Source organism: Mustela nigripes, chromosome 6 (genome assembly GCF_022355385.1).
Source record: "Mustela nigripes isolate SB6536 chromosome 6, MUSNIG.SB6536, whole genome shotgun sequence".
Taxonomy (NCBI): Eukaryota; Metazoa; Chordata; class Mammalia; order Carnivora; family Mustelidae; genus Mustela; species Mustela nigripes.
In genome coordinates this window covers 106,018,136-106,034,853 of record NC_081562.1, presented here as the reverse complement: position 1 = coordinate 106,034,853, position 16,718 = coordinate 106,018,136, and the positions used below count along the sequence as shown (strand labels likewise).

At 37.3% G+C, this 16,718-nt stretch overlaps 1 protein-coding gene across 3 annotated transcripts in view; it reads right to left on the bottom strand.

Annotated features, from left to right (window-relative positions):
• Positions 1 to 16,718, bottom strand: part of ADIPOR2 (adiponectin receptor 2) — a 99,459-nt gene that overhangs the window by 53,569 nt on the left and 29,172 nt on the right. Inside the window, exon 2 of one of the 3 annotated variants that reach the window (XM_059403897.1) lies at positions 2,860 to 3,010. The exons of the other annotated variants lie outside the window; for them this stretch is intronic. The gene's annotated coding sequence lies outside the window, so the exon portion shown is untranslated. The remainder of the gene's footprint in view (positions 1 to 2,859; positions 3,011 to 16,718) is intronic. 3 annotated transcript variants of the gene reach the window in all.

Genomic DNA, 16,718 nt, shown 5'->3' with positions numbered 1-16,718 from the left:
TCCACTAATGGGGAAGAAAGAGAAAAAAATAGGTAACAAAGGTGATCAAAAGGTACAATCCTGGGGATATAATGTACAGATATTAACTATAGTTGGGCACCTGGGTGGCTCAGTGGGTTAAGCCTCTGCCTCTGGCTCAGGTCATGATCTCAGGGTCCTGGGATCAAGCCCCACATCAGGCTCTCTCTTCAGCAGGGAGCCTGCTTCTCCCTCTCTTTCTGCCTACTTGTGATCTCTCTCTCTGTCATATAAGTAAATAAAATCTTTAAAAAAAAAAAGTATAATAACAAACTTAAAAGTCATTAGATGGGCATAACAGAATTGCAGAACAAAAAATAAGCAAACTTGGATATAAATAAGACCTATGCAAACCAAAAGATAGAAAGAAAAGCAGCAGTAAAATGAAGAGACCCTCAAAGGTCTTCCAGAAACCATGAAAAGTGTAAGAACATAGAGGGGGTGAGAAACCTCCAAATGCCCAGGTTCAGCATACAGGTCAGCCACTGGTCATGTCCCCTTAATTACCTCCTCTTAAAAACTGTCAGCTTATAATCCTACATCCAGCAAAACTACCCTCTAGAAGTGAGGGAGAAATAAGACATTTATAAACAAAGCTCAAGTGGTCTGTGATCACTAGACCTGCCCTGCAAGAAATGCTCAAGGGAATTCTACAAGGTGAAATGAAAAGGAACTAGACAATACTCTAAAACTATACAGAGAAATAAAAAATTATAAATTATAAATGGTTTGTAACTGTATTCATTTTCTATGTGATTTAAGAGACTAATACATTCGTTTAAGATTGATTTGAGAGAGCGAGCGAGAGAATCCACAAGGAGACTCCCCACTGAGCACAGAATCCAGGGCAGGGCTCAATCCCTGAACCCCAAGGATCAGGACCTGAGCCAAAATCAAGAGCCAGATGCCCAACTGACTGAGCCACCCATGTCCCAAGAAACTAATACATTTAAAGGAAAAAACTATGGTTAGTTTAACAGCTAGTACTACTGTAACTTTTTTTTTAAGGTTTTATTTACTTATTTGTCAGAGAGAGAAGGAGTACAAGCAGGTAAAGCTGCAGGCAGAGGGAGAAACGACTCCCCACTGAGCAAGAAGCCCAATGCAGAACTTGATCCCAGGACCCTGGGGTCATGACCTGAGCAGAAGGTAGCCACCTAACTGACTAAACCATGCAGGCATCCCCAACACTAAGAAATTTAAACAATGCACTGCAAATCACTGCATGTTTTTGTTGTTGTTAATCAACAAACAGGAATGCAGGAAGGAACAAAAAAAGCTACTGGGTATACAGAAAATAGCACAGGCTGAAAGTGAAAGGATAGGAAAAGATATTTCACACAAATACCAACCAATAGAGTGCAGGAATGGCTGTACTGATAATAGACAGAACAAACTTCACATCAAAAAAAGATTTTAAGAGGGCGCCTGGGTGGCTCAGTGGGTTGAGCTGCTGCCTTCGGCTCAGGTCATGATCTCAGGGTCCTGGGATCGAGGCCCGCATCGGGCTCTCTGCTCAGCGGGGAGCCTGCTTCCCTCTCTCTCTCTGCTTGCCTCTCTGCCTACTTGTGATCTCTGTCAAATAAATAAATAAAATCTTTAAAAAAAAAAAAAAAAAAAAGAAGATTTTAAGAGATGAAGAAGGATGGGGCGCCTGGGTGGCTTAGTCAAGTGAACATCTGCCTTCAGCTCAGATATGATCCCGTGGTCCTGGAATCCAGTCCCGCATCCGGCTCCTTGCTTCCAGGGGAGCTTGCTTCTCTCCATCTGCCTCTACTTCTCCCTCTGTTTCTCATGAACAAATAAGGAAAATTAAAAATAAATAAATAAATAAAAGATAAAGGACACTGTATTGAAATGCAGAAAGGAATACGTAATTTCTTGTTATGTTCCAAATCCTTAGAAATTTTTAAAAGGTGCTTATACTTAATGCTTTTGGTAATAAAACACTATATTCAGAGCTTGGGATTAATTTCATTATTTGTTAATCTTCAAATTTATTAAATTTATCTTAGAACAGATATACAAAGTACAAAATTCTGATCTTAGAGGAAGAGTTTTCAGTCTTTACTATTGAGTACGATGTTTGCTGTGGGGTTTTTTTTCCATATGACTTCTATGAAGGTTTCCTTCTGTTCCTATTTTACCAAGTGCTTTTATCATGAGAAGGCACTGAATTTTGTCAGATGCTTTTTCTGCATTATTTGTGATGTGCATGTTTTATTCCTTCATTCTGTTGATGTAGTATTTTACATTTTTACATTTTTTTACATTGATTTTACATGAGTAGTGGTCTCATCCCTCATACATACACAATGACAGAATTAAAAAACTCATCATAAAATGACAACTCCAAAGTCACATTTTTAATGTAATAAAGGAGTTAAATTATTTTATACATATAATTCTTATATACAGTATAGCCTGTTTATCACATACAGCTCACTTAAGCCAGACCTTTATAGAGACAAATCACCAAAAATGATTTTTAGTTTTAACATTTCCAAATAACTCATTATCAACAGTATGTGGATAGCTGAGTTACAGGTCTCACAGAATATAAGCTACTGTTTGCTAATGCCATGTGACAAACTTTGGTCTGTCATAATATAATCTCTTTCTGGGACACCTGGGTAGCTCAGTTGGTTAAGCCTCTGCCTTCAGCTCGGGTCATGATCAGGATCATGATCAAGTTCTGTGTCAGGCTCCCTGCTCAGCAAGGAGACTACTTCTCCCTCTCCCAGCAACCCCCTCCACTTTGCTTGTACTCTCTCTTGCTATCTCTCTCTCAAATATATACATAAAACCTTTAAAAAAAAATAAAATAAAATCTCAGGGCACCTGGGTGACTCAGTGGGTTAAAGCCTCTGCCTTCGGCTCAGGTCATGATCTCAGGATCCTGGGATGGAGCCCCGCATCGCATCGGGCTCTTTGCTCAGCGGGGAGCCTGCTTCCTCCTCTCTCTCTGCCTGCCTCTCTGCCTACTTGTGATCTGTCAAATAAATAAATAAAAATCTTTTAAAAAAATAAATAAATAAAATAAAATAAAATCTTTCCACAAGCAAGTTTTTTAAGTGATTCTCAAAGAGCTGTCCTTTGCAAATGCCTTTAGAATTGCTATATTCTCCCTAAATAAAAAAGTAACACTACTAAGTCCTTTAATTTCTAACTCTTCACAAGGAAAGGAAAACAAAACTTGGTCATCTTGAAATAAAGAAGGTTGCTATTATTATATTAGCCTTACTTTTGTACATTCTATTTTTCAGATTTCTGAATTACTATGTCCCTGAATGTCTTAGATACCTGTCTTATGGACAGAGGACCTGAGCCTCAGAGGTTGAGATCTAACCACAATAATATAAAGCAAAAATCAGATCCAGGGGAACCTGGGTGGCTCAGAGGGTTGAGCCTCTGCCTTCAGCTCAGGTCATGATCTCACGGTCCTGGGATGGAGCCCCTCACTGCACTCCCTGCTCAGGAGGGAGCCAGCTTCCCCCTCTCTCTCTGCCTGCCTCTCTGTGTACCTGTGATCGATCTCTCTGTCAAATAAATAAAGTCTTTGGGAAAAAAAAAAAACATCAGATCCAGATCTCACAACTCTGACTCCCCCACTGAGTTCAAATTCTTGGTAGAGAATGTTTAAATTGCCAAAAAGACCGTCTTAACCTAGTTCATCTTTACCTATCATTAACATTATCATACCAACTTTCACCTAAGGGCTGCTCCACTTTAAAAACATTTACCTTGCAATAAAGAACTTTAGCTCTAAAGAAAATCACTTAATGGCATTCATAGTCATTTCATCAAACCTGACATTTATTTTTTTGTAAGAGTGTCCAGGGCTTTTTAGTTCCAGACAAGTTATTTGTCCCAAAGGCACACTTTCTGTCAAACTATGAATTCCCTATGAATTTCCTACATTCCCTATTTTCAAATAGTTGTAAGCCTGTCAGCTGGGACACTGAATTAAACCAAACCACTGTGTATTTGCCTTATGTTTTCCTACTTAATGACTGAAGGCTTTAACTTTCCAAGTTATATTCTCCAACTTGCTGATACAGCAATCAATTTGCTAAATACATAGATTTACTAGCCTTAGTGGACAGTATTACACATTATTGCTAAAGATATTTCTCCCTTATCCCAAATTCCTATATCCAACCCATTAGCAAATGCTACAGATTTTACCTCCAAAATACCTCTCAAATTCTTTTCTTTTCCTTTTCTCTATCACTTCTTAGGCCAGATTATCAGTATCTCTAACCAAGAATACCTTTGGTAATCCCCTAATGGGTCTCCTTGTTTCTATTTTCAAACCTACAGTCTATACAAAGCGTTCTTTCAAACAGTAAAATCATACCAATTACCCCCCGCTAAAATACCTCCAGTATATTTTATTCCTTGTGCAAAAGAAAACCAAAATCTTTTCCATATCTCCACAAGGCCCTTCATGATTTGGTCCTTATCAACCTTTGCAATTTAACTCATAAAGCTCCCTAACCTGTTCAGTTATTCTTCTGATCCTTGTCTATACCAATCCTGATAGTCATCAAGACCTGGAAAAAGACCTGGCCCCTAAAGTCACCTTTTCCAAAAACATTTACACGACCATCCTTACCTAACACAGCATTACCCCACCCTCCAAAACAGTCACTGATAGTACTTTACACTGTTTAATTTCCTTCATAGCCCTTACCACTCTCTGAAATCATTTTATTTTATTTATTTGACAGAGAGTGAGAGAGCACAAGCAGGGGGAATAGTAGAGGGAGAGGGAGAAACAGGCTCCCCACCAAGCAAGGAGCCCAATGTGGGGCTCAATCCCAGGACCCCTGAGCTGAAGGCAGATGCTTAACCATTTAAGCCACCCTGAAATCAAATATTTTTACTTGTTTCCTTTTTTATTATCTATCTTCCCCAACTACACCATCAGTTCTAAAAATACAAACCTCATCTGTCCTGTTCACCACACATATCTCTAACAGTGCCTGTCATGTAGTACATCCTCAAATTTTACCTGATGATTAAATGAAGCTTCCATTAGAAATTTCTTGGTACTGGATCACCTGAGTGACGGAGTAGGTTAAGTATCTGCTTTCAGCTCAGGCCATGATCTTGGGATCCTAGGACTGAGCCCCGCTTCAGTCTCCCCACTCAGTGGAAATCTGCTTCTCCCTCTCCCTCTGTCCCCAACCACCACCCCCATCATGTGCACATACCTTCTTAAATTAATTTTTTAAATCTTAGAAAGAAATCAATCAATCAATCAATCAATCAATCAATCAATCCTGGGGCACCTGAGTGGCTCAGTGAGCTAAAGCCTCTGCCTTCAGCTCGGGTCATGATCTCGGGGTCCTGGAATCGAGCCCCCACATCGGGGTCTCTGCTCGGGAGGGAGCCTGCTTCCTCCTTTCTCTCTGCCTACCTGTCTGCCTACTTGTGATCTCTGTCTGTCAAATAAATAAAATAAAATCTTGAGAGAAAAAAAAAAAGAAAGAAAGAAATCCTTTGGTGTCATGGACTGAACTCTATCTCCCAAAATTCATGTTAAAGCCCTAACTCCAAGTACTTTAGAATGTTGAGTACTAAATTTGATGACAGGGCTATTAATGAGGTAATTAAATTCATAATGGCGGGGCCCTTATCAAATATGACTGGTATTCTTATAAAAAGAGGAAGACACCAGAGATGCAGATGCATAGAAAAAAGGCCATATGCGGACACAGCAATAAAGAAACTGTTTACAAGCCATGAAGAGAGACCTCAGGAAAAACCAAAACTGCCAACACCTTGGTTTTGGGCCTCTAGCCTCCACAATTGTGGGAAAATAAATTTCTGTTGTTTAAGCCACCCAGTCTGTGGTATTTTATGGAAGCCCTAGCAAATGAATACACCTGTCTTTCAATAGTAGCACATTCCTTTAGAAATAAATGAAAATAAATTACATATCAATGTTTATCTCTAGTAGTAGACATCATAATGTCCCTTTAGATAGTCGTTGACCATTTAATTTTTAACCACTTAATAAGCATCTGGGGAAACAGCTTCAAGAGCATACAAGAACTAGTCAGTGTTCAGGACCCTCAGGCAGGATCAACAAACTTTTTCTGTAAAAGTCCTGATAGTAAACATTTTAGACTTTGCAGGCCCTAAAAGGCATCTGGTACAGCTACTTAACTCTGACACTATGGTGCAAAATTGCCCTTAGACAATACATAAGTGAATGGATATGGCTGTATACGAATTAAGTTTTATTCGTGGACATTGAAATATACATGTCATATCATTTACAGTCATATGTCACAAAATAACTTTTCAAAACTATTCAAAAATGTAAAAACCATTCTTAGCTCATGAGCCTGCAGGCTACATTTCACAACCCTACCCTAAAACAAAATTTATCATATCCATTTTACAGATGAGGAAATCTCCAGGTTTCCCCTAGAGAGCAATGATTAATATAGTATCCCAATGCTTAGACTACAAGTATGTTCATCTATTTCCATCTATAAAACTATGCAAATAGCAGAACAAAAAGGTGTCACAATTTGGGTTTATCCTATCCTAAAGAACTCTTTCTTTACCAAACCTAAAAAATTCACTGTTCTTCCTTGTTATATTTCTTCTCACACCATGAAGGAAATTGAAAAAAAAAAAAAAATATATAAATTGACAGATCAGATGATATATCCCCCTATTAACCCAAGAGTGGCCAGAAGGCACCAGAAACAAGATACAGAAAAACATAACACCATTAGATTTTGGTTTAATAAAGATTTTCTAAAATGGAACAAGTGACCCAAAACAAAAATTTTAAAAACTATCCAAGGTCACAATTCTGGAACTGTTTCCAGACACCCTCTTTCTCTGCATTAAACAATAACCACAACATGGTAACGTTTATTTTTTAACTCTTTAAAAAAAAATTTTTTTGCCTCTTCTCAAGCTTAGGTAAATGGAAAATATAAAAGGCACTGAGAGGAATCCTCGCCAGTAAGAAAATGGCTATCAGAATATCAGAAAACAGTGGCTTAAATTACCTTTTGAAAAAGTTAAACAGAAGGATATGTATTCAAAAGAAAATTTTCAATCTAGAGATAAGAATTAAGTTTGGCAACCAAGTCAGACCTGAAACTTCCACCTAAAAATTCCTCTCTTTTTAAAAGGTAAGGTAAGGGGCGCCTGGGTGGCTCAGTGGGTTAAAGCCTCTGCCTTCGGCTCAGGCCATGATCCCAGGGTCCTGGGATCGAGCCCCGCATCGGGCTCTCTGCTCCGCAGAGAGCCTGCTTCCTCCCCTCTCTTTCTGCCTGCCTCTCTGCCTGCTTGTGATCTCTGTCTGTCAAATAAATAAATAAAATCTTTTAATAAATAAATAAATAAATAAATAAATAAATAAAAGGTAAGGTAAGTAGGGGCACCTGGGTGGCTCAGTTGGTTAAGTGTCGAACTCTTGATATCAGCTCAAGTCATGACCTCAGGGAATGGGATCAAGCCCCTCATCAGGCTCCATGCCCAGTGTGGAGTCTGCTTGGGATTCTATCTCCCTCTGCCTTGCTCAATCAATCAATCAATCATTTTAAAAAGAGGTTAAGTAAATTATGGTTGTAAAGTGGAATAATGTCTCCCACTACCAAAGATGTCTACACTTAATCCCTAGAACCTGTAACTATGTTATGAAACATGTCAAAAGAGAATTAAGGTTGTGCATGGAATTAAGTACTTGACTTTTAAGAGTATAAAGGAGCCCTGAGACCAAAAAAGTTTGCTAACACCTGAGCTAAACAAAAGCCTTCAGCAGACAAGAAATGAACTGAGATAGTGTAGTGGAGTGTGATTTTGATTCTTTAAATTTTCATCAAGTCTTTCATCATGTCAAGACAAACATATTTTTATATTTGTAATTTTAAAATCATTTAATTAAGCTCAAGTTAAAACAAGGTAATGTCTCACCCCTATTTAAGATCTTAAAATGACTGCTCACAGCTTGCAGAATAAAGTAAAAACTCCTCAGTGCAGCACAGAAAGCATCCAATCTTCTCCTTACCAGAAAGCCACTTCAGGTACACTAAATTTTAGACTACCCAATGTACTCAGCTCCCTCTCGTCTCTCCAGGTGTCTTCCATGTTGCACGCGGTCTGGAACCACCTCCACTTTCATTTTACTAACTTTCTCCTTTTTCAGAACTCCAGTCAGGTATCCATCCCCATCTCCTCCAGGAAGCATCCTAAGACAGGGTAATTACCTCTGTGTGTTATCATGGTTTCATCTGCAGCAACCCACTGTTTCCTTACTTCCTACTGTTCCCACTAGAATAGGAGCATAATAATAAGCATAAGAATAAGAATAGAGAGCAGCACTTTAATCACCTTTTAAATCCATAGCCAAGTTTCACTTCCTGACACAAAATAAATTTTCAAATGTCTTCTGAAGGAATTCATGTTTTCTAACTTAGGATTTTCCTTTCAACTCTGGGGTGCCTGGGTGACTCAGTTAAGTGTCTGCCTTTGGCTCAAGTAATGATTCCAGGGTCCTGGGATGAAGCCATACAACTGGGCTCCCTGCTCAGCGGGGAGCATGCTTCTCCTTCTGTCCCTCTCCCTGAACTTGTACACTCTTTCATTCTCTGTCTCTCTCAAATAAATAAAATCTTTAAAAAATTTTTTCCCTTCCAACTCTATTACTGCCCCCCAAAGCCTTTATGTAAGTCATCCCCCTAAAAAGAATTTTTATATGGCAATATAAAATTAAAAAAGAAATCTTGCAAGAGAGTATCTCACTCAAAAACTTTAAGTGACCTGCCCCCAAATATACTTAATAAAGATGGACTTTTTGTTGTTATTAATTAATGCAACTATTAATTTCCATTTTTAATAAAAGTGTTCCTTTGCTTTTCAAAAGAATATGAATACAGAAATTTAGTCCCAGATCAAAATAGAGAAAAATATTCACGAAAATGGCTTCACCATTCAACCAGAAGAAAATCTCTTAACTGTACCCACTCCTTTAATAAACATGCCTATGGAGCTGCCAGATAGTTCTGAGTAGCAGACTTCACTGACCCCCAAAAGGTCATCACCTAGGGAGAAAGGAGGGACCAGCGTAATTACTAACCTTAGATAAGATGATTTCTCCAGGCTGGAGAATTCACGTATTTACTTATTTAGTATTTTGTTCTTTTAGGCTCTGGAATTCTCCCAGACACTCTTTACACAATAAAAAGGAACAAAAATACAAATTCCCAGGGTACCCGGGTAGCTCAGTCATTAAGTGTCTGCCTTCAGCTCAGGCTCAGGTCCTGCGATCAAGCCCCACATCAGGCTCCCTATTCAGCAGGAAGCCTGCTTTCCCTCTCCCACTCCCCCTGCTCATGTTCCTGCTCTCGCTATCTCTCTACTGCTGTCAAATAAATAAATATAATCTTAAAATATATCTATATGTAGATATATAGATATATAGATATATATATCCCTGGTCAGGGAAAAAGGAGTTGTTTTGGTTTTCTCTAAAACAAGAAACCTTGTTAAACCTTTTTTTGGCCCAACATGGAAAATTAAATTCAATTTATAAATAAAACAGAAAATAATAAAATAAAATAAAACTTACTAAGGTGTGCCCATAAGGGAATAACACATTAAAATCAAGTATTGATAATATCCTAATATTTACTTCCACCCCTGAATAGAAAAAATAATCAAAAAAAGTGAATATGACATATAGAACTCTAAGACACTGACCAAATCCTCAATTCCAAGTAAGACTATAGAAAGAGTAGGGGTAATGCTGTGGTAAAAAGTCAATTTGTAGGGGCACCTGGGTGGCTCAGTCAATTAAAGCATCTTGATTTTGGCTCAGGTCATGATCTCGTGGAGCGTACTTAAGATTCTCTCTCCCTCTCTCTTCTAAGCCTCCCCTCTGCATCCCCCCAACCCTAGCTACATGTGCTCCCAAATGAATAGAAGTCTAGGACGCCTGGGTGGCTCCTAGACACTGGGTGGCTCAGTTGTTAAGCATCTGAGTCCTGCACTGGACTCCTTGCTCAGTGAGGAGCCTGGTTCTCCCTCAGTCTGCTGCTTCCCTAACTTGTGTGCGCGCTCGCGCTCTCTCTCTCTCTCTCTCTGGCAACTAAATAAATAATAAAATCCTTAAAGAAAGAAGGAAGGAAAGTCAGTTTGTGTAACAAACTGTGTTTCTTCCATTAAAGGAAGACTAATAAACAACTCACTGGTGTAGTCCTTTTCCAGCATTTCTTTAACAACCCATCTTTCTATATGGTAAACTTGGAAATTATAAATAACACCATGAAGACAACTTCATACCAATTCCAGGAGGAACTAACTGGTTTTGAAACACAATTCAGCAGAAAACCTAAAGCCTGATAACAAACACGTATTTTCTACATGACAAATTAATAACACTCTTTAAAAAAAAAAAAAACCTGAACTATGAACTATGAAAAGAACTATAAAAAGTGCGCTGAGGGGCACCTGGGTAGCTCAGTGGGTTAAAGCCTCTTCCTTCAGCTCAGGTCATGACCTTAGGGTCCTGGGATGGAGCCCCGCATCGGGCTCTCTGCTCAGCAGGGAGCCTGCTTCCCCCTCTCTCTCTGCCTGCCTCTCTGCCTACTTGTGATCTCTCTCTGTCAAATAAATAAATAAAATCTTTAAAAAAAAAGTGTGCTGAAAGAAAAAGTATTTAGATACTGAATATCTAATAAAAGGAGACCACAATTTCAAACAGAAATAAATACATGTTATTTAATATAAACACATGCTGTCAAGTACCCATTCTCTGATTTATTCTTCAAAACAACTGCAAAGATTCAATACTTCTCTTCTACAGCTGAAGAGTCTGAGGCTCAAACAGGTTGAGCAGGTAACTCAAAGCCTCGACGAAGCTGGCAAGTAGAATAGAATTCAAACTCCGGTCCTTCACACTTTCTCCATTCAGCCATGATGCCCTAAGTAGAAATGAAAATAGGCCAAAAATATGCACAGTAATGCTGACCAATTTTTTTGTACCAAAAATAAGGGTACATGGTTTAGCTAGAAATGTATTTTCCTAACTTTAAATTTCTGTATTTGAAATATAACTTCAAAACGTCCAATTTTATGACCTACAAAAAAAAGAAAAAAAATTGATCCAGTAATTCTACTGGTAGTTAACTTGCAAAAGAAGTTACTGCAGGTCTCAAGAGTTTAATTATTACCCTTAGGGCTATATCCAAGAGCATGCTGTCTCAAGGAAAGCCTGTTTCCCTGCCTATAAAAGGAAGTATATGTGAAAGAATCTTATTTAACTAGACTAAATGCACACTCAGGCTATATCATAATAAGAGGAAATTAAGCATGTATCAAAACTATATCTAAGGCCTTCAATAAACTATTACATGAAGTTCTGAAGTAATCAAGAAACAGAAGATCCAGATGACAAACATTAATTTCTTGAGTTTTCAAAAGAACACAGTATCACCACTTTCTTAAGTGAAACCACTGAGAAGCTTAAAAACAAAAAAGTTAGACCTCAGAATTATACATATAACCAGTGTTACTCATTTCTGGATAGCAATATAAACTGCAGTAAATCTCCAGTGTACACAGAACAGGATCTGGATCTGCAGTCCTAGTACATAAAGAACTACCTAAAAAAATGGCCTTGACTTCCTGACCTAATAACCCTACTCTTTGGAATTTCTCCTTGAAATATATACTAAAGCAATAGAAAAAGGGGAAATCTATAAGCACAAAAGCATTTTATTTTAGGGAGAAAAAATTAAAAAGCAGTTAACCAATAACAAAAGAATGGTAAGCCACATCCACTTTTTTCATTAGAATATTAAGTACTTTTAGAAAATGGACAAATATGGTGTTTACAGTATCTTAAAGTTAAAGAGCAAGACAAAATCTTATTACAATTAAGTAAAAACAAGCTTTACAGATATATAAAAATGTGTGTGCCTAAGTATAAAGGTTAAAAAGGCAATTTACCTAAATGAGTTGAAAACTTAGGTCCACACAAAAAGTTGCACAAACGTTTATAGTAGCTTTATTCATGATTACCAAAAGTTGGAAGCAAGATATTCTTCCATAGATGAATGGATGAACTGTGATACGTCAACATAACAAAATATTACACAGTAATAAAAAGAAACAAGCTATCAAACCATGAAAAGAAATTTACAAAAGGAAACTTACACAAATACTGCTAATGGAAAAATGCCAATCTGAAAGGCTACACATTGTATGATTTCAACTATATGACATTCTAGAAAAGAGAAAATTAGGGAGACAGTAAGAAGATCAGTGATTAACAGGAGTTCAGGGGGGAGAGAGAGAAATCAATAGGTGGAGCACAGGGTATTTTTAGAGCAGTGAAACTATTCAGTATAATACTGCAATGGTGGATACATACACATTTTCACAACCCAAAGAATAAACCCTATTGTTAACTATGGAATTTATAGTTAGTAATACTATATTAATACTGGCACATCAACCATAACAAATATACTACACTAATGAATGATAACAATACTAAAGAAAACTGGAGGGAATGAGAGAGGGTATATGGGAACTCTCTACTTTCCACTCAGTTTTTCTAACAATTTAAAATTTCTCAAAGTAAGAAAAAAAAAAACAAAAACAAAATAACAAAGTATTGGGGCATCTAGGTGGCTTAGTTGGTTAAGTGTCTGCCTTCAGCTCAGGTCATGATCCCAAGGTCTTGGGATGGAGCCCAACACTGTTCCTGCTCATCAGCAAGCCTGCTTCTCCCTCTCCCTCTGCCTGCCACTCTGCCTACGTGTGCTCTTCGTCAAATAAATAAATCTTTAAAAAAACAAAAAGTATTAGTTTTTTAAAAAAGAAACTTTCACAAAACAAGAGACAAAGACTTCCCCAAACAAAAGCTGAGGGCGGTTACTCACTATCACACCCGCCTTTCAAGAACTGTTAAACAGAGTTCTTCAAACTGAAATGAAAGGATACTAATTAATAACATAGAAACATATAAAATTGTAACACTCACCAACAAAGGCAAGTATACACTCAAATACAGACCAATACTGTACTGATGGTGTGCACATCACTTTCAACTCTAATATTAAAAGTTAAAAAACAAAACTATTAAAAATAAGTATAGCTGCAAGTGCCTGGGTGGCTCAGTGGGTTGGGTGTCTGCCTTCAACTCAGGTCATGATTTCAGGGTTCTGGGATCCAGCTCTGCATCAGGCTCCCTACTCAGGGGGACAGTCTACTTCTCACTCTCCCTCTACACCTCCCCACCTCTTGTGCGCATGCTCTCTCAAATGGATAAATAAAATCTTTAAAAATTTTTTTAAATTAAAAACACCTATAGCTATAATATTTTGCTGGTGACTACCCAATATAAAAATACGTAAATTGTGGGACGCCTGAGTGGCTCAGTTGGTTAAGCAGCTGCCTTTGGCTCAGGTCATGATCCCAGCGTCCTGGGATCGAGTCCCACATCGGGCTCCTTGCTCGGCAGGGAGCCTGCTTCTCCCTCTGCCTCTGCCTGCCATTCTGTCTGCCTGTGCTTGCTCTCTCCCCTTCTCTCTCTCTGATAAATAAATAAAATCTTAAAAAACAAACAAACAAAAAAAAAATACGTAAATTGTGACATCAATAATATAAAAAAGATGGGATGGGCAAGTGTTGAATATGTTGTTATCTGCTTAAAATAAGCTGTTATGCTTTTCTGTAAGCCTCATACAACCAAAATGAAAACAGCTCTAGTAGATACTTAAAAGATAAAAAAGATTCAATGCATACCACTATTTTTTTAAAAAATTATTAAATCATGAAAAGACAGCAAGAAAGGAAGAATGGAACAAAGGAAATAAAAAAGTCAGAAAACAGTAAAATGGCAACAGTAAGCCCTTACGTATCAATAATAGTTTAAATGTTAATGGATTTAACATTTCATGGATTCTTCCATGAAAAACATGAGTCTGTGAGTACATTAAAAACAAGATCCATTAATATGTTCACTACAAGAGATTCACTTTAGCTACAGGGACATATACAGGCTGAAAACAGATGGAAAAAGATATTCCATGCAAACAGTAAACGAAAGAGAGCAGGATATTACTCAGCCATCAAAAAGAATGAAATTTTACCATTTCCAGTGTGTGGATAGAGTGTATTATGCTAAGCAAAATAAGTCAGCCAGAGAAAGACAAATACCACATGATTTCACTCTTGTGTGGAATTTAAAACAAAACAGATGAACATAGGGGTAGGGGGAAAAAAGAAAGAGGGGGAAGGAAACCTTAAGAGACCCTTAACTATAGAAAACAAACTGAGGGCTGACGGAGGGAGGTGAGTGAGGAATGGGCTAGATGGATGATGGGTATTAAGGAGGGTACCTGTGATGAGCACTGGGTGTTATATTAAGCAATGAATCACTAAATTCTATACCTAATACCAATTTTACCATATATGTTAATAAACCAGAATTTTTTTATTAACATAAAATGTATTATTTGCCCCCGAGGTACGGATCTGTGACTCATCAGGTTTACACCTTTCACAGCACTCACCATAGCACATACCCTCCCCAATGTCCATAACCAGCTAGAATTTATTTTTATTAAGATTTTATTTTGAGGGATGCCTGGGTGGCTCAGTGGGTTAAAGCCTCTGCCTTTGGCTCAGGTCATGATCCCAGTGTCCTGAGATGGAGCCCAGCATTGGGCTCTCTGCTCAGTGGGGGGGTCTGCTTCCTCCTCTCTCTCTGCCTGCCTCTCTGCCTACTTGTGATCTCTGTCTGTCAAATGAATAAATGAAATCCTTAAAAAAAAAAAAAAGATTTTATTTTGAAAGAGTACCTAAGCAGGGGGAGGGGCAAAGGCAGATAGAGAATTTCAAGTGGACTCCATGTTGAGTGCAAAACCCACTTTGGGGCTCAATCTCACAACCCTGAGATCATGACCTGAGCAGAAATCAAGAATCAGATGCTTAAACAATTCAGGCACCCAGGTACCCCAACTTACTAGAATTTAAATACAAACCTGAAATTTAAAAAAAAAAAAAGAGCAGAAGTAGCTGTACTTATTATATGACAGCTGTACTTAGTATAATAAACTGTACTTATTATTGTACTTATTATAAGCTGTACTTATACTTACTAGACAAAAATAGACTTTTAGTTAAAAACTATGAAAAAAGATAGACATTATGTAATAATAAAGGGGTCAACCCAAGAAAAGCATATAATAATTGTAAATACACATGCAACAAACACCAAAGAACCTAGATATATAAAGTAATTATTAACCAAACTGAAAAGACACAGAGACAGCAATACCCACTTTCAAAAATGGGTAAATCATCCCAATACAAAACCAGTAAGGAAATGCCTGCCTTCAATAACACATCAGATCAAACAGACCTAATAAATATATAGAACATTCCATCCAACAGCAGCAAAATATACAATCTTCTCAAGCACATACAAAACATTCTCTAAGATCAATTACATGTTAGGCCTCAAAATAAGCCTTAACTAATTTAAACAGACTAAAAGTATACCTAGCATCTTTTCCAACCACAAGGTATGAAACTAGAAAACAGTATCAGGAGGAAAATGGGTACATTCACAAAAATGTGGATATTAAATGACATGCTCCTGAACAGCCAATGGGTCAAAGCAAAAATCAAGAGAAATTTTAAAAACACTGAGACAAAGCTGGAAAAAAAATGTCAAAACTTCTGGGTTGCCACAAAAGGGGTTCTAAGAGGGAAGTTCAAACCAATACCTACACTGAGAAAAAAGAAAAACCTCAAATAAACAATCCAACTTAACACTTCAAGGAGCCAGAAAAAGAACAAACTAAGCCCAAAGTTAGCAGAAGGAAATAATACGATTAGAACAGAAATAAAACAGAGACTAGAGAAACAATTTTAAAAACCAATGACACTAGTATGTGGGCTTTTTATTTTTTGTTTTTTGTTTTTTTATGATAAACAAAACTGACAAAACTTTGGCTAGGCCAATCAAGCAAAAAGATTCAAATAAATAAAATAATGACAGATACTGCAACTGATACTGAAGAAATGGAAAATATCTTAAAATACTACTACAAACAATTACACGCCAATAAATTGAATCTGGAAGAAATGGATAAACTCCTACAATCATACAATCTACCAAGACTTACTCATGAAAAAATAAAAAATCTGAACAAACCAGTAACGAAAAAGTAAGAAGACTGAAACAGTAATCAAACATCTTTAAACAAAGAATGTCTATGACCTTCTTCGGTAAATTATTTCAGTAATTTAAAGAATTAATGCCATTTCTTTTCAAACTCTTCCAAAAAACTGAAGAGAAAGGAGCACTTCCAAATTCATTTTACAAGGCCAGCATTACCCCAATATTAATGCCAGACAAGGACACATTACAAGATAAGAGAATTACAGGCTAATATCCCTGATAAACATAGATGCAAGTATCCTCAGCAAAATATCAGGAAACCTAATTCAATAGCACATTTAAACAATTATACACCATGATCAAGTCAAATTTATCCCTGGGTTGCAAAGGATGTTTCAACATATGCAAATCAACAAATGTATTACACTACATTAACAGGATCAATATGATCACAGTTCATATGATCAACTCAACAGCTAACACCTCAATAGCTAATGACAAGCTAACATATTCAATGGTAAAAAGC